Below are 27493 nucleotides of genomic sequence, written 5' to 3' on the forward strand. Positions count from 1 at the left end.
TACTTTAAGTTCAGCTGTAAGATAATTTCAAGCATTAAAGGTAATCATCAAAGTATTTAGAAGCAGCGTTAGTGCAAATACCACTGCTTTAAAGGAAATGATTAAGAAGGTCAAGTAAGTTAATATTCCTGTTAGTATTATAATTTTTTATATTCAAACCTGGAGCAGAAAAAGTTGCAAATCTAAGTTCAAAGTATATTTATTATCGAAGTATGTATTCCATATCCAACATTGAGATTCATTCATTGGTGATATTGCATTCAGCTGTAAATTTATGAAAAATAAGACCTTATTTCATGAAGAAGCTAATGGATAGACGAAGTATTACTGCTTTTAGATGGTTGTGACTTGCAATAAGGCTCTCTAAGTAAACAACAAAAATTCTCAGGCAAAACCAAAAAATGGACTGATCTGTTTAACTGTGGCAGTCTTCCTGCATTCGAAAGCCAAAACTAACTAATTATTTCATTTTGAATGGTTATTGTATTTAAGACTTTTTTCAATGAAAAATTCAGTTGTAAGTAATTTTATTCAAGTGAATACAAAGCTGAGCATTGGATTGTATGCATACATCTACTTGAATAGGAATAATACACATCTCTGCATGCAGTGGTCAAAATTGTTTTTTAATTGTGAAACTGTGTAAGTACAAATAATGTGTATTGCATGTCAATTCTACCCTGCTGAAGGAACTGAAAAATATTTGGCCTTTTTGTTTTCCAACTGGCAGGTACTCTTAGGTAGCAATTAATGCAGCTCAATGCTGAGTATTCTGTTGCAATCATAATCCAGCCATTCTGTGACAGCTATTTCTACATGCTGATTGAAGTCTTAACTACAAAACAGGACATGGCTGCTAGGGAGAAAAAGCCATTTTTAGATTATGAAGACATGCAGTCCTCTTTTATTGTCATTTAGTAATGCAAGCATTAAGAAATGATACAATATTTCCTCCGGTGTGATATCACAAAACACAGGACAGACCAAGACTGAAAAAAACTAACAAAACCACATAATTATAACATATAATTACAACAGTGCAACAATACCATAACTTGATGAAGAAGTCAATGAGCACAGTAAAGTTCGAAGTCTCTCAAATGTCCCATATCTCACGCAGACGGAGAGAAGGAAGAAAAACTCTCCCTGCCATACCCGACCACGGTCCGACTCTGAGTCACCCGAAAACTTCAAGCGCTGATTAGCTCTCTGATACCGAGTACTGAGCGCCATCTCTATCCAAACGATTTGACCTCCTTCTCGGTTGCCAATAGCAGGCAAAGCCGGGGATTTTGAGGCCTACCCTCCGAAAGATTCCCGACCGCGCAGTAACGACAGCAGCGAACGAGCGTTTCAGAAATTTTTCCAGATGTTCCTCTGTGCTTTCACATCCATCTCCATCAAATCCGAATTGTCCACGGCCCCTATTTAACAGATACAATATCATTTTTTACCGGAGGGCTGCACACGCGCGCCGCGCTGCTCTCTCTCCTCCCGCCATTTTCTGGCCATGTTTGAGATAAAATCACTCTGCAGGTGGTTAACAAGCAACACACACAAAAGTTGCTGGTGAACTTCACTACTGCAGGTGGTTAACATGTCATTATACAAAATATCAAAAAGTGCAACCATTGATATGCTGAGAGTTATTTTTCTGTCCAGGCCACTCTGGAGGGGTACTGCAGTATACAGTAGCAATGTAAAGAATTTTAGTGACAGTGTGGAAATAGGACCTTTGCCCAACTGAACCAAGCTGACCATGGTGCCTACCAAGTTAATGCCATTTGCCCAAGTTTGACCCATATCCTTCTAAACCTTTCCGATCCATGTACATATCCAAATATCTTTTGGATGTTGTTATTGTACCTGCCTCAGCTTATTCCATATGTGCATCACCCTCTGCATGGAGGTTGCCTCTCAAGTCCCTTTTAGCTCTTTCAAAAGATATAATACATGTGTTATTTCCACTCACACCATTTGGCCACACCAAAGAGGCCACTCACACCAATCTTACAAGGGTTTCAGCCCGTAACCTACTCTAGAAGCTGCCTAGAATTTCCTTACCGCATAGTCCTCTATTTTTCTAAGCTCCATGTACCTATCTTAGAGTCTCTTAAAAAACCCTATTGTATCCACCTCTACCACCTTCGCTGGCAGTGCATTCCATGCACCCACCACTCTGTGTGAAAAACTCAGTGACATCCCCCTTGTACCTACTTGTAAGCACCTTAAAACTATGTCCCCTTGTGTTAGCCATTTCAGCCCTGGGAAGAAGCCGCTGGCTGTCCAAACGATCAATCCTCTCATCATCTTATACACCTCTATCAGGTCACCTCCCATCCTCGGTCGCTCCAAGGAGAAAAGGCCAAGTTCACTCAACCTGTTCTCATAAGGCATGCTCTCCAATCCAGAAACTGAACACAGTATTCAAAGTGGGGTCTAACTAAGGTCTTATGTAGCTGTAGCATTACCTCACGGATCTTGAACTCAATCCCATGGTTGATGAAGGCCAACACACCATATGCCTTCTTCGCAACACTGTCAACCTGCACAGCAGCTTTGAGCGTCCTTTGAACAAAGACCCCAAGATCTCGCTGATCCTCCACAATGCCAAGAGTCTTACCATTAATATTATATTCTGTCTTCAAATTTGATCTACTGAAATGAACTACTTCACACTTATCTGGGTTGAACTTCATCTGCCTCTTCTCAGCTCAGTTCTGCATTATGGGGAGAAGGTAAGAGAATAGGGTTGAGGTGGAAAGTAAATCAGTCGTGATCAAATGGCAGAGCAGACTCAATGGGCTGAATTGCCTAATTCTGCTCCTACATCTTAAGTTATTGCTGATTAAACACTACATTTTAAAGTTGACTGCTGCTTCTACTTAGTTGAACCTGCATGGGTTAATTGTACATTACAATCCCAGTGGCTGTATTTGGGAGACATCCAGTTTATCTTGGTGCAGTAATAATTCTTTGCTTTAGTGAGGAATCCCATTTATCATGCTGTCCTCATAGGTGCCAGTTTCTCACGGAGTACTCTGTTGACTTATAACCACAAACTGCTGTGTAAAAGTGTGCAGAATCTGTAGGCAAATTGTGAGTGTAATGCATGACAGGTGGGTGCTCGCATTTATTGCTAAATGCAAAATGCAAGCTAATGGTCTATAAACCATAATACCATTGTAGGGGAATGAATGGAAGAACATGGAACAATATGTAATTAAGATAGAGACAACTTGATTGGCCAAGTGGTAAGTTTTACAATCAAGCCTTTCTGACATTCTAAATTTAACAACTGTGTTTTTCCACACAGCCTTCCACAGGACCAATAATATTTGTTTGGACATCGGGTCTTCTTAAAATCTTTTCACTATAATTTCCAAGGGTAATGTGTAATTTTCAATGTTTTTCTTTTTTACTCTAATAGGTTTTATGGAACAGAATAATAATATTTGATTTTTTTTACATTATCACAAGTGGATATTAAGATAACTAACTTTTACCTGACTTGTTACAAAATGTAAAGAACCTATGGGTTTCTCAGCTACAATATTGAGAATACAAAGGAAATGAGGGATCAAGAATGCTAAAATTAAGAGTCATCAAACTGCTTGAGAAAGTTTTCCCTGCCAGTCTGGATAACACAACCAAGGGTCAACATTAAAGTGAGGAAAGGAGAAACCAAGAAGGGAGCATTAAGTGCAGGAAGAGGAAAATGAGCCTTTTCTTAGATGTGTAGTACAAACATAGGAGGCATTGTCCCTTAGAGCTGAGCAAAGGAAGAAAGACATTGAATGAGAAATCTGTCTGAGATTGGAGTGCAAGGTAGATACAGCACTGTGCCATGGTTATAGAAAGATCGTGTGTGTCATTTGTGATATTCTTTAAAACATTTAGAAGCGATAGAAATATGTTTAGAGTGATTCAAACAGGGTTTTGGTAGGCCACAATTAGGGAGACAAGGTAGGCTCTGGGGGGATTTTAAAATGTTGCTTTCTGTGTGTCTTACTTTGTTATCACCAGCAGATGCTTATCATCTCATAGTTACCATTAACTTTCTGACTCTTCTTGGTTCTTTACCCTAGCTGGTTCTTTTATGTAACATTTCATAGTTTTGCTAAAGAATAATAAATTTTCATTAATTCTGTCATTACTACTTACAGATTATTCCTGACTTGCAGGTTTCTAATTTTCCAGTACTTCTGAAGTCTTGTTTTTTTATTGCATCATCTGTGGGCTCAGAAGGAAAAAATATCAAATAAGAAGGATGAAATGTTTTCTTTTATTGCCAAGATTTAGAATATAATTAGACTGACCTTACCTTGTTCAAGTTTGATTGTTATTCAACCTTACATGAAAACCTATGAATACAGCCAAACCAAACAGAGGTAGTTTGGAGTCAAGGTTCAAAACACAGCACCAACAGTTAGCACATATAAGACAGCAGTAAAATGCCGTCACGCACAAAACAATATATAGTTCAAGTCTCTGAGTGCATGAATGTTGCAGCAGTCTTCAGTCAAACACAATACATCTTGCTTTCAAAGCAACACACACAAGATGCTGGAGGAGCTCAGCAGGCCAGGCAGCATCTATGGAAATGAGTACAGTTGATGTTTGGGGCCGAGACCTTTCGGCAGGACCCTGAAGGGTCTCGGCCCGAAATGTCGACTGTACTCTTTTCCATAGATGCTGCCTGGCCTGCTGAGTTCCTCCAGCGTTTTCTGGGTGTTGCTTGGATTTCCAGCATCTGCAGATTTTCTGTTGTTTTCTGCTGAGCGAACACTGGAGGGCAATGCCAACTCCAACATCGACATTGCGTCACACCGCGTCTGGCACTCCGGAGGAGCACACCAGCTTCGACGCCTTTCTCCTGGGCAGCTGCAAACAGGCGACACCATGATCTGGGGCCTAGTCCTTGATACAACTGAAGCCATGTAGCTTCCCCACCAAAGCATTCTCCACTGACTTATTTTATAACAGCATAGAAGATTGAAGAGTAAAGCACAGGAACAGGCCTTTTAGCACACAATGTTATAATGAACTAATTAAACTTAAAATCAAATGTCCAACCAAATTCATCCTTTCAGTCTAGACAATGTCCATACCTTCCATTTCCTGCAGATTCATATGCCTAAGCCTCTTGAAAACTTCTATTGTATTTGTCTCCACCACTACCAAATGTACTCTCTTTACATTTACTACTTTTATCAGTTACTGAGAAGAGTGGCCGAATATATTTTGTACCTGCTGCCTTACCTATATCCCTGTCAAGTAAAGCTATGATGGCCCTATTTATGGGATTAAGATTGGCCAATTAGATTGGATGGTAATTGCAAGGAGGTGTTGTGAGTTGCTTTTATTTGTATTAATATTAATGTTTTAATCAACTTATTTAGATGTATTTTTAAATGTTTCTTTTCTCCAAGTAATACCAGAAGTACAGTATGTAGTGAAAGGTGATATAATACTATTAACAACATCCTGCCATTTTGCAGCGGATTACCAGTCAATGTATTTTCTTAATTCCAAACAGCAGGACTAAAGAGTGCTACTAATTAAAGTGATTATTATCTTCTTGCTGGTTGACTGTTAAGTGATTTCTTTTAGCTTTTGATAAATTCAAGTATGTTTGCTGCCTGCTAAAGTTTTTTCAAGATGCAGGCAGCTGTGTAGCAAATGGTGAAGGCTACACTTCAAGACCCTGCACCAGTTGTTGTGCAGTATTATGCATTTCTTGTCATGGTTTGTCGTGAATTGGAGAATGAGCAGAGGACATTCAGAGGAAGGATAAAGAGGAATTGAAGAGTTTTCAGCTGAAGATCAGACTATTCATGTCCATATTCAGGGAGAAATTCTTCGGTGTGTGCACACTGAGGATCAGTATATAAGATATTTGTAAAGCAGTAAGGATATTACCTTTGAAATTGATTTTAAGACTATAAGACGTAGGAGGAGAATTAGTCCATTCAACCCATTGAGTCTGCTCTGCCATGCAATTGTGGCTGATTTATTTTCCCTCTTAATCCCATTCTCCTGCCTTCTCCCCATAAAGTTTGAAATCCTTAATAATCAAGAACCTATCAATCTCCACTTTAAATATACACAATATGTTGACCTCCTTGCCCATCTCTGGCAACAAATTCCATAGATCCATCACCTTCTGGCTAAAGAAATTCCTCCTCATCTTAGTTCTTAAGTTATGTTCTTTTATTTTGAGGTTGTGCCTTCTGGCCCTAGACCTTCCCACTATTGAAAACATCCTCTCCATGTCCATACTATCCAGGCCTTTCAATGTTCAATAGGTTTCGATGATATCTCCCCCTATTCTTCGAAACTCCAGTGAGTACAGGTCAGGAGTTATCAAATGCTCCTCACACGTTAATCCTTTCTTCTCTGGGGTCTTCTTGCAAGCCTCCTCTTGATCCTCTCCAATGCCAGCACATCCTTCCTTAGATATTGGACCCAAAACTGCTCACAATACTCCTCAAGTGCAGTCTGACCAGTGCCTTAAAAAGCCTCAGCATTACATCCTTGCATTTATATTCTAGTACACGCAAAATGAAAGCTAACACTGCATTTGTCTTCCTTATCACCGATTCAACCTTCAAGTTAACCTTTAGGGAATCCTGCACAAGTCCTTTTGCACCTCAGGTTTCTGAATTTTTACCTCATTTTGAAAATAGTCCATGCCTTTATTCTTTCTACCACAGAGTATGACCATACTCTTCCCAACGCTATATTCCATCTACCATGTCTGCACCCCATCTCCTACTATGCCCAAGTCCTTCTGTAGACTCCCTGCTTCCTCAGCACTACCTATCTCTCCACCTGTTTTTCTTTCATCTGCAAACTTGGCCACAAAGCCATCAATTCCATTGTGGAGATTATTAACATGCAAAGTAGTAATACTGGCCCCTGCAGTATGCCACTAGTCACAGGCAGCCAAGCAGAAAAGGCCCCCTTTATTCCTACTCTGTGCTTTTTGCCAATTTTATCTTTTTACTGTAGTAGAAATGTTAAGCAGCCTCATGTGTAGTGCCTTGGCAAAGGCCTTCTGAAAATCCAAGTAAACAACATCCACTGCCTCTCCTTTGTCTATTCCGCATGTTACTTTTTCAAAGAATTCCAATGTACTTGTCAGACAGAATTTCCATTTTTGAAAACCATGCTGACTTTGGCCTATTTTATCATATTCCTCAAGTACCCCAAAACCTTATCCTTAATTAAGGTCTCCACCTCTTTACCTACCACTGAAGTCAGGTTAACTGGACTATAATTCCCTTTCTTCTGCCTCTCTCCCTGCTGTAGTGATGAGTATTTCTCAAAGCAAGGCAAGGACCGCATCAATTCCAGTGGAAAAAAAAAGACTCGTGGTTCTCCATTTGTTAATCATTTCACTCTTGAGAAACAAGGTGATAAAAAGACTTGAATGGCTTTGGCACTGAGTAAATGAATAATCTAACTTTGGGGAGTTCAGTCTCTGAAACAAAGCCAGCTCAGCAGTCCAATAGTTGTGCCCTATTGGCAATATGTTCAACTGAAGCCAAAAACCTTTCAACAGCATTTGGCAGCAACATTTCATGAGCCTGAACCACATAACATACTTTTTCTCAGTACACAGACAAAGATAATGGGAGCTAATTTGTATAGTTCCCAAAAGCAGTCCCGGGGATTACGATGCCTGATTAATTGACTCCCACAGATTCATGTGTATTCAGCAAACTTCCTTTGTGATAATTGTTTGCTAGGTTTATTTCTGTGTGCAGTCAGTAAGGGAACGCATCAGCAGGGAACCCAAACATGGTAACATCAATTAAAACAAACTTGTGATAACTATGGCCATATACAAAGTGAATCTGACCTGGGAAACAATGAAGATAGGCAAAATTTAGAGAGACTCTGGGCTCCCCAAGGTTTTCAGTAGACAAACCGGAGGTATTCTGAGAAGAAAAAGAGTCCTCCAAAGAAGGAAATGCCCAGACTGAGAATCTGGGTGCGGTATTGTGGGAAATTCTGTAACATCCTATGGCTGGTCCTTGTCTTTGAATGCAGCTTCAATAGCTGTATGCTTCCATCTGATGAGCTAGTCTCTGATTCTGCTCAATGCAGCATGTCCTCATCAGTCACCTGTATGGAATTTATTAGCACAGGCAGCTGTGGAGGCCAGATTGTTGGGTATATTTAAGGCAGAGATTGATAGGTTCTTGATTGGACACAGCACCAAAAGTTACAGGGAGAAGGCTGGGGACTGGGGCTGAGGAGGGGGAGAAAATAAGGATCAGCCATGATTGAATGGCAGAGCAGACTCAGGCCAAATGGTCTAATTCTGCCCCGATGTCTTATGGTCTTATGTAATATTAAACAATCAGCACACATGTAAAGGTTGCACCCACAGGTACTTTATCACCAAAGCTTCACAGCCAAATGAATTACCATTTAACCCTGGCAGTCACAAGCTCATAAATATTCTGTGACTCTTACCAAATCATCTCCCTCTCAGGACAAGGCCGAATGAATTGTAGGAGGACAGGCAACCCAAGTGCACCGACTCCCATGGAGGAAATTGTGCTGAAAATGTTTCCAATCACAAAGTTGAATCAATTGAAGTTAGATTCCTCAATTCTCATATAATATCCCACTTCCACCTCATTCCATACTCTCTTCTGACATAAGTTCCAGATGGTGCAAGCAGGCATTTTTAACTCTTCTGTTGCCTCAGCACAACCTTGGTCTTGTTTGAGCCATAAAGCTGTACAGTACAACCACAGAAACCGCCTTAACCATCATGTCCATAACCACCTTTTGACCCATCTGCCTGTAATAGTTCTAAATCATTCTAAGCTTTGCCTCTTTAAGAGCCTGTTTGCATATCATAGGTTGAAGATATTTTAACAGAAATTAGAGATGTTATTACACACGCACAGAGTATCTTGAACTTTCTTCTATACAAAGAAATGAATCATACAGTTTTGAAGCTACTAGAATCAGAATTATGTTTATTGTGATCTTATATAAAGTGAAATTTGTTTTATTATGACAGCAGTTTAGTGCAAAGTAATTGCAAGTGTTTGCACATAGTGGTATTGCAAAACAACAATTGTCATGTCTTACAAGAAAGCAATAATAAACCTGATTGTGATATCTTGTAAACTCTATCTGAATCATCACCCCCTCTGGCAGAAATTTCAAGATATCAATCATTCTTGAAGTGAAAAAAATACTTTTCTCTAAATTGCCCATAAAACTCCCTACTCCCTCACCTTAAACTTACAGGTTTTTGATACTCCTGCCGTGGGAATTTTTTTTCTATGTGTATCAAGTCACCCCTCAACCTCCTAAAAGGAAAATGAGGCAAGCCTGTCCAATCTATACCCATATTTAAAGTAGTTCAATCTTGGTGAATCTCCTCAGCACTGTCTCCAGCACAACTACATATTCCTTTTAATGTGACAACTAGAACCGCACAAATACTCCAAGTGCATTCTAACCAGTGTTTTGTAAAATTGCAGCATAAACCTAATGTCCTCATCTGTGAAGACAAGCATACCATATGTCTTCTTCACCACTTTAAAAGCAACTATGGACTTGAACTCCAAGATCCCTGTGTTCATCAAGAATCCCTAGTATCTTAGTGTTTCCTGTATACGTTCTACCCTTCTCTGACTTTCTAAAATGCATGACCTTGCAGTTGTTAGACTTAAATTCTGTCTGCCAACACTACTCAATGTTTCCTCTGATATGTGATCTGCTTTAGGCTTCGACTGCCATCCATACTATCCAGATCATGACTAATTTTGTGTCATTTTCAAAGTAAATTTATTATCAAAGTACATACATGTCACCATATACAACCCTGAGATTCATTTTCTTGTGGGCATACTCAATAAATCCAATAACCATAATAGAATCAATGAAAGGCTCCATCAACAGGGCAACAGCCAGTGTTCAAAAGAGAACAAACTGAGAAAAGGAAAGAAAGAAAGAGAGAGAAAAAGAAAAGAATATCAAGAACATGAGATGAAGAGTCCTTGAAAGTGAGTCCAAAGGTCATGGGAACAGTTTAGTGACGGGGCAAGTGAAGTTCACCCCTCTGATTCAAGAGCCTGGTGGTTGAGGGGCAATAACTGTTCTTGAACCCGGTGGCATGAGTCCTAAGGCTCCTGTACCTTCCTGGTGGCAGCAGCAGGAAGGGAGCATAACCTGGCATGATCATACCTTCTACATTCACATGGAAATTTTTACAATGTAACACAAACAACTAAGGTTCCAGTATTGATCCCTGCAGTACGTCACTGTTCACAGACTTGCAATCAGGAAAGCATCCTTCCACCATTACCCTCTGCCTTCTATAACCAAGCCAGTTTCAAATACAATTGGCAGCTCACATTGTATTTTCAATACCATAATCTGCTGATCCAGCCTACTATGTGGGGCATCGTCAAAAGCTTTACAAGTGTCTATTGCCTTCATCAATCTTCTCAGTTAGCTCCTCATGGAAAACTCAGTCAAGTTAGTGAGAAAGGATTTCACCTGCACAGTCATGCTGAACATCCTTGCCTTTCCAAATAAAGCCTATTCCTTACAGTTTTCTCCAATAATTTCCTCACCATTGACATAAGACTCACCTGTCATCAGAAAACCTTTCTGTAAGAAAGTACTGCAGCCTCGCTAAGTCGTGGAGGAACAGCAAGGAAACTTTGAGGATAAAGATTCACCATGACCTAATTTCACAAATGAAAGAGTGACATAGTGAGTAACCTAAGAATGGCATAACAACATCGCCTGTAAATGGTAAAACACTGGTTTTGACAGCAGAGGACAACTCAGTTCAAATGCCAATCTGCTGGAGGAGGTTGCACAGTACTTATGTAACAGGTGAAGACGCTTGGTGGGGCACATTGTAGAAGAAAGCTTAATTGTACATGCAATGAAATATTTAATATGTGTGGAGATCTGACAGAAATTGTGATTCTGTGGGTTTTTCCTTGGTATTCTGAGTTTCTCCTTTATCTCAAAGTTATGCCAGTATTAATTTGTTTAATTAAGTTTAAGTTTATTTGGCTGCTATAAATAGCCTCTATAAAATTGGCAAGAGCCAAGGGTTAATGATTGAAAGCGATTTGTTGTAACTTGAAGGCTGCTACTAGTAGGCTTCTATGTGGCCTAGTATGCGATCTCTTGGTCTTTGTACTACATAATATTAATGATTTTCTTTTAAATATAATCAAAAATATAAATATTTGATTAAATATAATCAAAAATAAGATCAAAAACTTGGAAGCTGATAAAAAAAATTAGTTGACAATGAGGAGGAAAGTTTTAGCCCATAGAGAGATATTGAATTGAACTTATTTAAATCTTACATCCGTCCCACAACATGAGGGAGTAAAAATCTTTGCATTATGACTCTGTCGCACTGTACAGACATGTGAATTTATAAGTCTAATGGCTTGTAGAAAGAAGCTGTCCTGTGGCCTGTTGGTCCTGGCTTTAGTACTCTGGTACCATTTGCCAGATGGAACCTGCTGACACAGTTTATGTTTGGGGTAACTGGTGTCTCCGATGATCTTCCAGGCCTCCTTTATTCACCCGCTGCAGGTTGGAGGGAAGTTCATATCCACAGGTGCACTGGGCTGTTCATACCACTCTCTGCAGTGCCCAGCAATCAAGGTTGGTGCAGTTTCCGTACCAGGCGTTGATACAGCCAATCAGGATGCTCTCAGTGGTGCCCCTGTAGAAGGTCTTGAGGATTTGAGGACTCACGCCAAACTTCTTCAGTCACCTGAGGTGGAAGAGACACTGTTGTGCTTTTTCTGCCACACTGCCAGTGTGTACAGTCCAGGTGAGATCTTCAGTGATGTGTATACCGAGGAACTTGAAAGCACTCACCTACTCAACTGCGGCCCCATTGATGTTGATCGGGGCAAGCCTGTTTCTGTCCTTCCTGTAATCCATGATCAGCTCTTTTGTATAGTTGGTTTGTTTGATTGGGCAGAAAGATGGCAAGTAAAATTTAATCTAGAGTAGCGTGAGGTGATGCATCTGGGAATGCGCCACAAGACAATGCACAATGGAAAGATATTGAAAGCTGTTGAGGAGAGAGGGCCCTTTTAGTCTATATCTGCAGACTCTTAAAATTAGTAGTATGGTCAATAAGATAGTAAAAGAGACAATGCTTTTTTGACAGAGTCATTATAGATAAGTATTGGGAAGTTATAATCATACTGTATTCAGTACTAGCTAGACCACAGCTTAAGTATTTTGTACGGTTCTGGTCACAATATTAAAGGAAAGGTGTAATGTGCTTGAGAGGATGCAAAGGAGATTTGCAAAGCTATTGGAGAGCTTGAATATTACAGCTATGAGGAAAGACAATGGACTGGGGCGCTTTGGAATGGAGTGGTGTGCAGCGGTAATTAGTGAGTTGTATAAAATTGTGAGAGGTCTGTTTAAAGCAAAATAGAAAGGAGTTATTTCCCTAAACAGAGTGGCTAAAGACACGCAACATGGACATAAAGTAGATGCTCTTAAAAGTTGCTGGTGAACGCAGCAGGCCAGGCAGCACCTCTAGGAAGAGGTACAGTTGATGTTTTGGGCCGAGACCCTTCGTCATTAGAAGGTTAGAAATAAGTTGAGTGAATTTATATGCAGATCTGGAAGTATTTTGCTGCCTTGGATCTGGTTCACGGCTGCATGTCTGACTTGCACACTGCTGTAACCTGGGGTGAACCTGTATAGGAATCAAATGATGTTGTGGTGGGCAGGAAAGTAAAGTTCATGCAGGAATACAGACACAAACTTATTAAATGGTGGAGCATACTGAATGGTTGCATTACCTGCCATGCTTTTTTTCTTATTAACTTATATTCTTACTTCTTCGTCCAAAGAACAAAATTCCTTTCTTGGTTTCTTATCTCAGGAGTTTTTTTCTCTCATACAAATAAACAAAAGTACAAACAAAATCATTTAAAAAATGAAGACAGTTCTGTAATATCTTTGCTTCCTCTTGACTTTAATAACATTTCACTTTCCTTTCCGTTCTTTCCCACTGTTCTTCATTCTTTAGTGGATGGGCAAGTCTTTGTCGGTAACACTTGAATACATTTGACAATGTTACTTGTCAACATCTGGAAAGTAGTCAATAGACAAAGATCAGACCTTTAATTCTTCTCCACTTTGAAGGTGTATGTCTTTTCTCAGTTTAATAATTATCTCTGATCTGAGTTTATGAACATATTTGAAAATTGTTAATAGTGGGTATTTAACCCTGTGGAGATATGGGAGTATTTATGATGACGTTTGTGTTAAGTTGTGGGATCTGGTGTGTTCAGGACATGGGCCATATTTCTCCTTCTGGAACTCAATCACCTTGCTTGATTGCTGTTTTACCCTTTCAAGAGCAATAACAATCTTAAAATAAATGCATAGAAGGTTACTGGCCAATTCTTTATGAACTATTTGAAAAGCCACATTTTACCGCTGGACAAACTGATGGAATTTGGTATTACTGCAGTTTAGTTATAAAGTCTTACCTTACGCTTTCAGTCTGTTCATCACTTTGATCTTTACCTGAAATGCATCTGCCATCGCACTCCCTGCTTCTGGTATTTGTGAGTGACACATTCAAATGACATTGTCCCCTGAAACTTGCATGCCTTTGGTAGCAAGGGGGAAATCGAATACAGCCTCAGAGTGATGTTGTATTATTGCCTTTCCCCTAATTGTTTTTTCCTGCAAATTTTGCCCCTAGGACAAGTTCAGTTTTCTACAAACCACTATTATTTTGAAACTCGAATTTCATTTGCACTATTTTAACAATGGATTCCCCATTTCCTGAGACTAAATACTTTACAGCTGGTTCATTTAGCACCACATTTGTTTTTGGAATTATTCCACTAAATATTTTTTGCATGAGCATTTATTTAATTTCAAACAGAAATACTCACTTTATGTCCTTATTTGTATATGTCCAGACCCCATGTGCAACTGAAACAGAATGTTATACCTTCAGCATAAAACAATAAAGGTTGTTTTTGCATTTTTATAACATAGCCAATGCAATCAAATTCCTCCTCATGGAGCTTCAACTCATAGCCTGGGGATACTTAGTGTGATCATTCAGATATAGAATAGTTAAAGCAGATTGAATCAGCTGTGAAAGATCCATGTACGTCCCATTTCCTTTTCTCTTTTTAATAGCCTTTGTGCACTTTATGCAGGGTATCATGTTATGAAATATGCCATGCTTAAATGTGACCATTTTGTAGTGCTAAATCCACTGAGCACACATGCTAAAGATGATTAACACTTAATTATGCTGTACAAGTTGAACAAAGAATTTGCTCCTGAGCCACTGCGGATAACTTCACTCACCTCAAATCTGATCTGATTCCAGAGCCCATAGGCTTACTTTCAAGGATTCTACAACTCAGGAACACAAAAAAAATCTGCAGGTGCTGGAAATTCAAAGCAACACTCACAAAATGCTGGAGGAACTCAGCAGGTCAGGCAGCAGCTATGGAAATGAACAAATAGTCGACGATTAGGGTGAGACCCTTCTTCAGGACTCATGTTCTCAATTGTATGTAGGCAGGAAAATTTGCAGATGAAGGAAATCCAATACAACACACACAAAATACTGGAGGAACTCAGCAGGCCAGGCATCATCTGTGGAAAAGAGTAAACAGTCAATGTTTCGGGCAGAGATCCTTCCATTGGGACTTCATCAGAGGGCAACCATTGTCCTCTGACAATTTCTAAATCTTTTGCTATGACATTTCTACATTGGAAGTATTAAATCCATACATTGGATGAAAATCGTTGAACTTCAAACAATTCCAATTCGTTATCTCTTTGAGTATATAGCACAATGTATTGGGGCCAATCATTCTGCTTTTCTAGGTGAAAAATAAAATCCATGTCGTACCTCTCCTACCAGATTCCTTCTTTTCCAGCCCTTTATCCTCACCTTCTCCCTCATCTGGTTTCACCTGTCACCTGCCAGCTGGTACTCCTTCCCCACCCCCCACCCTTCTTACTCTGGCCGCTTACCCTTCCTTTCCAGTCCTGATGAAAGGTCCCGGCCCAAGACGTCAACTGTTCATTCCTCTCTGTAGATACTGCTCAACCCACTAAGACCCTCCACGATTTTGTCGCTCAACATTTCCAGCATCTTCAGAATCTCTTTAGTAAATAATTTCACTGAATCCTATCATGAAATTGGGAGGCAGTATCAATAAATTAAGTGTAATAATATTGTAAACCATTCACCTGTCTTTTTGTTCCAATTTACAGAAATATTTTGAAACTCAGATCAAACCTATCCGTCTGGGCCTCAAATAACTCAGGAAATCATCATGTTTGAAATTCTTCAGTGAGCCTTTCCTTTCAACAAGTCTGGCTCCTCCAAATGCTCTGTTTAAGTCTGTAAACAAAGTAAATGACAACGCTGGTGCCAGGCTGGCCTAGTCTGTGCCTGAACACATAGAGAGTAACATGCTGTTCCAACAGTACAAATGGTACTGAAGAGCTTCCAACAAATCCTGATGGTGAGGCTCCTGTTCTGCCAGATTACATCCCTTGGAGCTTTGAAAATATGATGTAATCAGACTGAACACATTCCTTAACTGATAAGGAGGTTTAAGTTGATTTAATATGAAACTAGATTCAATAAATGTTCAACCACAATTGCAAATAGTGGAACAAAACAACATCTGGAACGCAGTGTGGGAGAATAATGACTCCCCAGAGACAAGATGGATTAAAATGGTTTACCAGAATGATGTGATTAGAATTATGACTCTTTAAGTGACCTTTCGACAAAAAAATTATGTTGGTTTTGAAAATCTTGTTATTAAAACCACCACCTGAGGAAAAAAATCTGTTTGTCTGAGCTGATATGACAAGAACCAGACAGTTATCCAATATTAGTCATTCATAAACTATTTGTGTGAGGGATTGGGGTGATGTCCCTAGGTCACTGCAAACCCATGTTGCGTTTTCTTTTGGCAGTAACAACTTCGGATGAGTGGACTGTTCAAATTTAAAATGTTCCTTGGGTGTTTTTTTTAAGCAGATGAGTGGATTTATATTGTTGCACAGGCCAACAACTGAAGTTTTCCCTGTTATCTTTGATCCAACTAATCATTGAAATTTATTCATGTGTTGACATGTTGATCTCAAGAAGGATGTTTGTATATTCTACATGTATCAAACTGCTACAAAGGAATGATACCCTCATGGTTAGTTGTGCTGAATGGCTGTTTTTAAGGTTTTTTTTCCCCCCAACTCCAGTTTACACATTAGCAACAACAGTGGAATGGATACAGCAAGGGCTCTGTATGCAACCAAACAGCATCCTAGCTGCAGCGTTGATGTTCCAGGCTGCAGAACTAACTGTGCCTCTCCCCAAACTGTTCCGTTATCTATGAGCCTGAAAGAACTAATTCAGAAGCCGATGTTTCAATTTCAGTGTGATAGCTGTCCTGTGTTTTCTTTTTCAGAAAAGCTCATGACTTGATGCTCCTCCATGCTGAACAACACTTGGAAGAGGCCCTGAAGGTAGTAAGACATGGAATATATAGTGGATGGGGATTAAATGTCCATCGCCAACAGTGGATTGATAATGTCACCAGTGGAGAGACCTAAAAGCCTGAGCTGCCTGACTGGATCTCTATCAGGTAGTGAGTGTACCTTAATTGAAAGATAACCTAACTTAACTTTGCCCCTGCCATTCCACCAATGGCAGATGCACCGGTATACCAATGATATTATTAGTTAAAGGAAAGTGCACGCAGCTCTTATACAGATAATATCCAACTTTAAACTGATGATGTTCTCTATCATGGTGTGTGGCATTACAGTGAGGGTACTTAAATTGGAGCAGAACCAAAAACACAGCTGGTCAGGCAACATCTGATGAAAGAGAAACAGTCAACATCTTGACCCTGTGGCCCTTTGTCAGAACTTACTTTGTCGCTTCATGACATTCAAAGGACCAGTGTTCAGCTCACTGCTCCACAAGGTTTACCTGTCTCTGTGCTGAACTGAGGCTGTGGTTTGCAACCTATGGGCTCCGGGCCTGGCTCTGGCTCTGTGGCTATGGACTCACTTTTGTGAACTTCAATGCTAAACGTTAGGTGCCTAGTTTTATTATTTGCACGACGTGTTTTTTTTTCCTGCACACACTGGGTGTTTGATGGTCCTTTTTGATAGGTTCTTTTGGATTTCTTCGTTTTGTGGCTACCCATATGGAGATGAATCTCAAGGTTGTATATACTTTGATAATAAATCAACTTTGAACAAAGGCATGGACACTGCTGAGGCCCAATCCAACAATTCTGAAGATCGCCATTGACCAGAAGCTGAACTGTACCCGCCAGATAAATATGGTGACAATGTGGCTGGGTGTCTTGCAGTGACTGACTCACTTCCAAAGTTTTTCCATCATCCGTAAGTTACAGAGCATCTTGGAAAGTGATATAATACTGGATGAATGCAGTTTTCAGATCACAGAAAAAGCTTCATGCTATCTGGCGCAAAGCAGCACACTTGATTAGTTCCCCATGGACACTGCTGCACAGTGGCTGCTGTCTGTACCATCTGCAAAACGGCAACTACTGATAGCAAATTCTGAACCCATGATATCTATCACAAATAAGCCCAAGGATTTCAGGTACATTGGGAATTCCACTCCATATTACGCACAATCCCGATCTGGAAATATATCACCGTTCCTCCTTTATCATAGTTATATCAGAATCTCCCTCCCTCCATACCCAGCAACACACAGGATAGCTGCAGGACTACAGCAGTAAAAGAAGGTGGTTCACCCACCACCACCTAATCAGGCCATTTTGGGATAGGTGAGAAATATTGGCTGTGACAGTGACATCCAGATCCTGCAAAATGAATAGATTAAAAAATGTCAAAATTGTTGAAACCCACACTTTGTATGGCACAGTGTTCCACTCTTCCACTCAATAATTCTGCGACACACTCTAAGCATTGACATTTTACCTCTCCTGCTCATGCCTTTAACATATTCTGCTGTACGGTATTTAGTGGTTTCTTAAGGTTGTTAGTCCTTAAGGGTGGTAGTCGGCATGCGTCTCAAATAGCCTCTGACAATCAGGTCCAGCTCTTGGCCTTCACATGTGGCTTAGCTACTAAGCCTGGTGGAATCATTTTTTTCTGACAGGAGAAGGGGCAAAGACAGGCACCTTAAAACCACCCACTTCAGGTAGATGGTGCGTGTTAGCAATGGTTGGCAGCTCGCCTCGGAGAAAGTAAACTCTGATCTGAAACCTCTGCTGCCTTGCGGTTATACCCACTCATGGGGAAAGCTTTGGGAGTAAACCCCGAGGAAATACCCTAACCCGGAGTCCCTAAGGCAGACCCACATTGAATTCAACACTGACTGGCAACTCCTGTAACACCACTGGTGCCAAACTGTATTGGTCTCTGTTGTTCCTTTGAATTCATCAGCTGCTTGGAGAGGAGAATGCTGCTACATGGGCAACAGTTTGCTGTCCCTGGCTTGCCTATCACATGGGTAGCTGGAGACGCAACATATATTGTCGACCCCAACCAACAGAGGGCTTTAATGGGATTGAGCCGTTCATATGGGCTTCGCAACATATCCTTGAACATTTTTAATTTTCCATTAATATTAAATCTGATATCTTTGATTTTTGGATATGCTTTTGACTTCTTTAGCAAACATGCATCAACAGTATTTCATTGCTTGTGTCATTGCCTGTTTTTCACTGCTTTAAATTACCTCTCTCAGAAATGAAAGAATGTCAAAGAATGACTTCATCTCATATGTCATGTCAGCTGTTTTTATAAAGACCTCAGATACTAAGTGCAGCTTTTTTCAGACATTTGCTGATAAGCCACAGGAATTTTTTGAAATCTGCCTCTGTGATGTGCTGGTATGATTGTACTTTGTAGCTTCATGATTTAAAAAATACTTAGCATGCAGTTATCCTGAAACCCTAACTGACAGCTGAAAATTATATGACAAACACAAGAAAATCTACAGATGTTGGAAATCCAAGCAACGCACACAAGATGCTGGAGGGACTTAGCAGCACTATGGAAAAGAGTAAACAGTCAATGTTTCAGGCCGAGATCCTTCATAAGGACTGGAAGATGAGACGTCAGGGTAAGGTGGGTGGAGTGGAGTTGTTTGATATATATTGTACCTATAAAAAATATTCAACTACCCCCCCCACAGAAGTTTTCATGTTTTATTGTTTCACAACATTGAATCACAGTGAATTTAATTTGGCTTTTTTTGACACCAATCAACAGAAAAAGTCTCTTTTGTGTCAAAGTGACAACGAATCTCTACGAAGTGATCTAAATTAATTACAAATAAAAAATGCAAAATAATTCATTGCATAAGTATCCACCTCCCTTTGATATGACACACCAAATCATCATGGGTGCAGCCACTTAGTTTTAGAAGCTACATAATTAGTTAAAAGGAGATCTGGTTTTGGAGACCCATGTGCAGTCAAGGTGTTTCAATTGATTGTAGTAAAAATACACTTGTATTTGCAAGGCCCAACTGCTGATGAGTCACTATCCTAGCAAAAACTACACCATGAAGACAAAAGAACACTCCAAGCAACTCTGCGAAAAGGTTATTGAAAAGCATAAGCCAGGAGATGAATACAAGAAAATTTCCAAGACACTGAATATCCTTTAAGTACAGTTAAGTCAATCAAAAAGAAATGGAAAGAATATGGCACAGCTGTAAATCTGCCTGGAGCAGGCCGTCCTCAAAAACAGAGAGACTGTACAAGAAGGGGACTAGTGAGGAAGGCTGCTAATAGACCTAAGACAACTCTGGAGGAGTTATAAGGTTCGGTGGCTGAGATGAGAGAGACTGCTCTTGCAACAACTGTTGCCTGGGTGCTTCATCAGTTGTAGCTTTACGGGAGAGTGGCAAAGAGAAAGCCACAGTTGGAAAAAAACCCACGTGAAATCTTGGCTTGAGTGTGCCAGAAGGCATGAGGAAGACTCTGAAGTTAGCTGGAAGAAAGTTGTATCGTCTGATAAAACCAAAATTGAACTTCTTGACCATCAGACTAAACATTGCACATCATCAAAAACACACCATCCCTACTGTGAAACATGGTGGTGACTGTATCATGTGTGGGGGTGCTTCACTGCAGCAGTCCCTGGAAGGCTTGTGAAAGTAGAGGGTAAAATGAATGCAGCAAAATACGGGGAAATCCTCGAGGAAAACCTAATGCAGTCTGCAAGGGAACTGAGACTTGGGAGAAGATTTGGTTTCCCAAATAACCCCAAGCATAAAGCCAAAGCTACACAGAAATGGCTTAAAACAATAAAGTTAATGTCCTGGAGTGACCAAGTCAGAATCCAGAACTCAATCCAATTGAGAATTTGTGGATGGACTTGAAAATGTCTGTCACTAACGATCCCTGTGCAATCTGACAGAACTTGAGCAGTTTTGTAAAGAACGCTGGGGAAAAATTGCATGGGGCGGGTATTAGCCTTCAAAGTTCCCAGGACATCATCAAGGAGCAGTGTCTCAGAAAGGCAGTGTCCATTATTAAGGACCTCCAGCGGCCAGGGCATGCCCTTTTCTCACTGTTACCATCAGGTAGGAGGTACAGAAGCCTGAAGGCACACACTCAGCGATTCAGCAACAGCTTCTTCCCCTCTGTCATCCGATTCCTAAATGGACATTGAATCTTTGGACATTACCTCACTTTTTTTAATACATAGTATTTCTGTTTTTTGCACGATTTTTAATCTATTCAATATACGTATACTGTACTGCTGTGTACTGAATAAGATTTACTTATTATTTTTTCTTCTATGTTATGTATTGCATTGAATTGCTGCTGCTGAGTTAACAAATTTCACGTCACATGCCGGTGATAATAAACCTGATTCTGATTTTGATTGCCATTTGTGCAAAGCTGACAGAGACCTATCCACACAGACTCAAGGCTGTAATTGCTGCCAAAGGTGGATCTACTAAATACTGACTTGAAGGGGCTGAATACTCAAGCAATCAATTACTTATGCTTCGTATTTGTATTTAATTTAGATCAGTTTGTAGAGAACTGTTTTCACTTTGACATTAGAGTCGTTTTCTGTTGATCAGTATAAAAAAACAAATTTTGTGTGTGTTGTGTTTAAATTATATGAGTTTGATGAAGCTGCTCAGTAAACAGAGGATGTCAGAGAAAGGTGTGTAGGCTTCATCACAATGTCACTATCAGATCCTGTTCATTAACTCTGGAAGGTTTTTGCAAGCTTAATCTTTATTTGTAACCAAACTTAGGATGAAAATGATCAATTGATCCATCAGACTTGAGCATGTGACTTAAATCAGATCTTATGTTCACTGGTTCTTATGTTCCTCTTTATGTTGTGCGTCAGTTTTAGTCCTTCCCAACAACAATGCTGAAAACTGACATCACTCACGGGAGACAGAGGAAGCAAATCCTTCAACCACTTTGCAATATTTATTCTTAGATTTTTATTAATACTGAGAACCAATAAGACTAACTATAAACTATACATTTAATATATTGAGCAAATAAAGGACAGCCATACTAATACATAATTCATATTTTTATTTTTCTACCATATTTGTCCAGCATTCATGCTTAGAACAGTCAAATTTCTGATACAAGCTTTAAATATGTCTAACTAATTTGCTGTGGAACTTCATCTACTTTGCATATTTATGTGTAAAGAATTATATCATCATTTGTTACCTTGTGTTATCTGTATGTTGTTAGCGGCAATAGTAGACTTTTTGCAAATTTGTAGGAAGTAAGTCCATAAGGCAATAAGACATAGGAGCAGAATCAGGCCATTTGGCCCATCAAGTCTGTTCTGCCATTTTATCATTTCCTTCTCAACCCCATTCCCCTGCCTTCTCCCCATAACCTTTCATACTCCGACTAATAAAGAACTTATCAATCTCTGCCTTAAATACAGCAAATGATCTGGTCTCTACAACTGCCTGTGGCAATGAATTCCACAGTTTCCCCACCCTCTGGCAAAGGAAATTCCTCCTCATCTCATTCTGTTCTGAGGTTGTGCCCTCTGGTCCTAGATTCCCCCACCATAGGAAACATTCTTTCCACATCTATTCTATCTGGGCCTTTCAACTTTCGATAGGTTTCAATGAGATACTCCTCCACCTCATTTTTCTAAATTCCAGCCAGTAAAGGTCCCAAGCCATCAATCATTCTTAATATGATAAGCCTTCCATTCCTGGAATCATTTTCACGAACCTCCTCTGAACCCTCTCCAATTTCTTAAATAAGGGGCCCAAAACTGCTCACAATACTTTAAGTGAGGCCCCAGCAGTGCCTTATAAAGCCTCAGCATTACATCCTCGCTTTTATATTCTCGTCCTTTCGAAACGAATACTCACATCGCATTTCCCTTCCTCACCATTGACTCAACCTGCAAGTTAACCTTTAGGGAATCCAGCATGAGAGCTCCCAAGTCCCTTTGCACCTTGGATTTTTGAATTTTATCCCAATTTAGAAAATCGCCCATGCTTTTATTCCTTCTACCAAACTGCGTAACCATTCAACTCCCAGCACTGTATTGCATTTGCCACTTTTCACATTCGCCTAATCTGTCCAAGTCCTTCCTCATCCTCAACAATACCTGTACCTTCTCCTGTCTTTGTATCATCCACAAGCCTAGCCACAAAGCCTTCAATTCCATCACCAAATTCAGTCCACCATTTGCAGGACATTGGCTGAGAAATTCAATAATGTGTGCTCTATGTGATAGAAAATATTAGAAAATTTGCTTTGGTGAAGGTTAATGAATTACTTCTGGATTTCCCCCACATACAGCATGCACTAAATAATTGTTTTAATGGCACTTCTGCAAGATATTTGTTTATGCATAGCAGTAAAATGGTTTGGGCACTCTTGTAGAAACAGGTCTTCACAGTAAACATGGAAAATTTTCAAATTTAATTCTGACACGAAACATTATCCTTATATTTTTATTGATGCCCAGGTACTCAACAATTCCATAGTCATAGTCATAGTCATACTTTATTGATCCCGAGGGAAATTGGGTTTTGTTACAGTTGCACCAACCAAGACTAGGATATAAATATAGCAATATAAAACCATAAATAATTAAATAATAATATGTAAATTATGCCAGGAAATAAGTCCAGGACTAGCCTATTGGCTCAGGGTGTCTGACCCTCCAAGGGAAGAGTTGTAAAGTTTGATGGCCACAGGCAGGAATGACTTCCTATGACACTCTGTGTTGCATCTCGGTGGAATGAGTCTCTGGCTGAATGTACTCCTGTGCCCAACCAGTACATTATGTAGTGGATGGGAGACGTTGTCCAAGATGGCATGCAACTTGGACAGCATCCTCTTTTTAGACACCACCGTCAGAGACCAGTTCCATCCCCACAACATCACTGGCCTTACGAATGAGTTTGTTGATTCTGTTGGTGTCTGCTACCCTCAGCCTGCTACCCCAGCATACAACAGCAAACATGATAGCACTGGCCACCACAGACTCATAGAACATCCTCAGCAACGTTGGACAGATGTTAAAGGACAAAGCTTAATGGTACAATTGTTTGAATCATTAGCATGTGGATATATATTGCCTGATGCCACTCCATTCACCCTGAGGAATGAGCTATATTTGTTTTAAAACTAGTTGATCTTTTACTACAAAGAAATCTATTTAGCTTTGGCAAATAAAATATACTTTTTGGATTCTGGAATAGATTATATAAAGTCACTTTTCTTTTAACAGATCTGTTGCACATTGAGTGGAGTGGAAGTCCAGAGCCATTGTGATTTGGTTGTTGATATGTCATTTCTATTCCAAAGTGATGTCTGATGAGCAGAAGCACATTGGTCAGCTGAGCTTTGGTGGCTACCACATTATTTGCATGCATTTTATGTATTCTCTGAAGAAAAGCTGTATTTTTTCAGTGTTTCTCATAGCTGAATCAGCATCTATAAATCCTTCTTCATAGAGTCAGAATCCGGCAGCATGGAGACAGGCCATTCTGGCCAACTCATCCATACTGACCAGTGGGCACCCTTCCTTATCAATTCCATCACCACAATTTGCTCCATAACTCTCTGTGCCTCAGTGATTAATGTTCTTCTAGAGACTTCTCAAATTCTGACAGTGACCCATTTTTAACCACTCTTTCAGATAGTGCATCCTGGGTACTTGACATCATCTGGACGAAAGAGGCCCCCGTCATATCTCCTCCAAATCTCTTCCCCTGAATTTACAGTATGTCCTCCAATTTTCTTTACATCTGATAGAAAGTTTCCTGCAGACTACCCTGTCTATATTCCTCAATTTTATAAACCTCAGTCATGTCCACTCTTAACTTCCTATGCTACAGAGAGAGAGACAGAGACCTAATGAAGCCTAACTTCCCCAGCCTTCCCTCATAACTAAGCTGTTCCTTCCCTGGAAACATCCTAATAGTTCTCCTCAGCACCTTCTGCAGTACTATCACTTCCTTCCTATACTTTGTTGACAAGAACTGTTTAAAGTACTCCAGGTGAGGTCAGACAAAGATCTTATACATTAGAATATAAACTCCCTACTTCTACTTTTAACGCCCTACCTAAGAAAGGCCAGTATGCCATACCGCCTCACCAATCTATGTTGTGACTTCCAGGGAGCAAGATATTTGTACCTCATGGTATCTCTGTTCAACAGCATTCTGCAGGGCCCTGCTATTCATTGTGTATGCCCTGCCTTGATTTAATTTCCCAAAATGTATCACTTTGTACTTCTCTGAGTTAAATTCATCTTCCATTCACTTGCCTGCTTTCCCAGTTGATCTATAGTTTATCATAACCTTAGACAATCTTCTTCACTATCCATTCTGCAAACTTACTAATCATGTTACCTACGTTTTCATCCAGATGATTGATATGAATGAAAAACAGCAAAAGACCAAGCCAGATTGTTTTTGGCACAGCAGTTGTCACAGGTATCCAATCTAAAAACAACTTCCACCCTCTCCATCTAGGACCCTTCATTAGAACATTCCACAGTTACTGTCTGACCTGCAGTTGTTGCTACATCTCCTGTTTTTTTGCGCCATTAATGCCTTGCCTTGTTTTTTTTGCCAAATTTATCAACATTATATTGCATTTGACATGTATTTTCTCACTCACTGATATCATACTGTAGCCTTTCCTCATACTCTTCATAACTCAAGCTCCTGTCCAGCTTTGTGTCATCCTCAAACTTGGAGATGATCATGAGAAAATGAAAGTAATCTGTATGTATTATATATGTTGCACCTCAGTAATCCACAAAGATTATTAGCTAGGGTTTAAACATTGACCAGAAATCCATCTGTTGTAAGTGAAAAAGGATCTCATGTTTTCTCAGCGTATATGACAAATAAACTCTTCTTGGGCTTCCAGCCAGGTACAGGTATCGATCATAACCAACATTTCAATGAAAAACTCTGCCATCTTCATCAGGGATTCATTCCTGATGAAGATGGCAGTTTGTCATCAAAACGTCGGCTATAATTGATACCTGTACCCAGCTGGAAGCCCGGGAAGAGTTTATTCATCTGTCGTAAGTTCCAAATTAGTAATAATGAATGCAACTTGGTCTTCATTTTCCAATTGCAGAAGTGAAGTTCATTCTGCTGACCGGTATGATTAGTGCACAGCAGAAAGTTAATTTCCATCCCAAGATAATAAAATTCTGGCATTAACTTACCTGAGCCATGATTTGTTTGCTCGTGTTAAATGTTGAACTTCTTCATTTAAAATTATATTTTAGTGCCAATCTTATCCCATTTAAAATAAATATTTACACTACTTAAATAAAGTAAACTCATTTTCATACACTATGTATTAAAGGTTCCTTTGCAAACTTCTCCCAGTATAATCCTAAGGCTGATAAATTTCTAGTCAGGCCTCTGCTATCAAATAATGTTTCATTACTTCTTGCAAAAGAACCACAGGAAGGAAAATCAGAAGACGATTCAAGTATACTTTATAATCACCAGATCTCCCGTCATAGACTTTTAGCTGATCAACAGAGGGGAAATATATCTGACCTCTGAGAGCTGTAGAATGAGAAAATAAGAGAGGGGGAGTTGTGAGTGTAGAAATTGTTTGACTAAATAATCTGACTAACTAACCTAAATAAGAATCACAATGATAAATGATGTTACGGGTCACATATGGAGGAAATTGTGTTGCGTGCAGTGATTTGGAACTTGGCAAGCTCTGGGGTTAGAATTTGGAAAATTGAATATTTACTACTGCCATTAATTACATGGTGTTACATCATGACATCATCTGACCAAAATATTTCTGGCAGTTTTCTTAACCCTCCCTATCCCCAGTGAATATGTTGGTCAAAGAGTATAATCTTTACAACAATGTAACTCAGCTTTAAAGTGTGTTCTAGTCTCTGCTCATTTGAGTTAAAAGAGGTGAAAATCCCTATAGCCTCAAAACTACCAGCTTAGAACTGTATCAGAATTCCACTGTCAAAAATCCACCAATTACCAGTAAAGCTTGCCAGAAGCCCATCTTGAAGCACTTAAATCAGGCATGGCTAACCCAATATTTTCACAACTTTACCCGAAACTCTCCTTAAATTATTACCACCACTGTATAAGTGGCTGTAGGGACGTAACATATGAATGTAAAATTAGGAGCCACCTGGCCCTTCAGACTTACTCCGCCATTCATCAAAATTGTGACTGATCTCTAATCATAGGCACCCGTTAGTCTCGTGAGACCATGGATTTGCGCCTTGGAAGGTTTCCAGGGTGCAGGCCTGGGCAAGGTTGTATGGAAGACCCGCAGTTGCCCATGCTGCAAGTCTCCCCTCTCCACACCACCGATGTTGTCCAAGGGAAGGGCAAGGGCCGATACAGCTTGGCACCGGTTGTCATTGCAGAGCAATGTGTGGTTAAGTGCCTTGCTCAAGGACACAACACTCTGCCTCAGCTGAGGCTCGAACTAGTGACCTTCAGATCGCTAGACCGACGCCTTAAGCACTTGGCCACGCGCCAACATTGATCTCTACTTCAGCGCTATTTTCCTACACTACTTCTAATATTACATGATTCCCTTAATCTCTAGAAATCTATGAGTTTGGTGTAGAGAGTTTCGAAGTTTCACCATCTCTGACTGAGGAGATCTTTCTTCATCTCGGTCCTAAATAACGTACCCCATATTCTGAGACTGTGATTCCTGACTCTCGACTCCTCAACCAGACAAATAGCTTTCCTGTAAACATACTGGTGATCTACATAAGAATTTTGGGTGTTTCACTTCTTAGTTTCAGCTGTAGAGATAGAGTTCCTGTCTATTTGATCTAGCCTCTTATAGTAAACACACCATCCCAGAACCAGCCTAGTGAATATATTGCACTATGGCAGGCATATACTGTACTTGGGTAAAGAAACCAAACTGGACAT

General features: G+C 39.9%; 2 long non-coding RNA genes across 9 annotated transcripts in view; one reads left to right on the forward strand and one right to left on the reverse strand.

Annotated features, from left to right (window-relative positions):
* Nucleotides 1-123: 123 nt before the first annotated feature.
* Nucleotides 124-26010, reverse strand: LOC140198914 (uncharacterized). Of its 7 annotated transcripts, XR_011886291.1 has the most exons (8): nucleotides 15277-15554; nucleotides 14380-14673; nucleotides 13953-13992; nucleotides 12843-13133; nucleotides 10632-10727; nucleotides 8488-8574; nucleotides 4165-4233; nucleotides 124-1424 (listed from the first exon to the last, which is right to left on the reverse strand). It is a non-coding gene; the product is annotated as an uncharacterized lncRNA (long non-coding RNA). The 7 variants fall into 7 exon arrangements; XR_011886289.1 differs by lacking the exons at nucleotides 8488-8574; nucleotides 15277-15554 and adding an exon at nucleotides 25774-26010 and having other exon boundaries at nucleotides 125-1424; XR_011886285.1 differs by lacking the exon at nucleotides 8488-8574 and having other exon boundaries at nucleotides 126-1424; nucleotides 15277-15553.
* Nucleotides 16123-27493, forward strand: part of LOC140198915 (uncharacterized) — a 97739-nt gene continuing 86368 nt past the window's right edge. For both annotated transcript variants that reach the window (XR_011886292.1, XR_011886293.1), the window contains exons 1-2: nucleotides 16123-16247; nucleotides 16509-16685. This is a non-coding gene — a long non-coding RNA (uncharacterized lncRNA). The remainder of the gene's footprint in view (nucleotides 16248-16508; nucleotides 16686-27493) is intronic.

The sequence above is a fragment of the Mobula birostris genome, chromosome 6 (assembly GCF_030028105.1).
Source record: "Mobula birostris isolate sMobBir1 chromosome 6, sMobBir1.hap1, whole genome shotgun sequence".
Taxonomy (NCBI): domain Eukaryota; kingdom Metazoa; phylum Chordata; class Chondrichthyes; order Myliobatiformes; family Myliobatidae; genus Mobula; species Mobula birostris.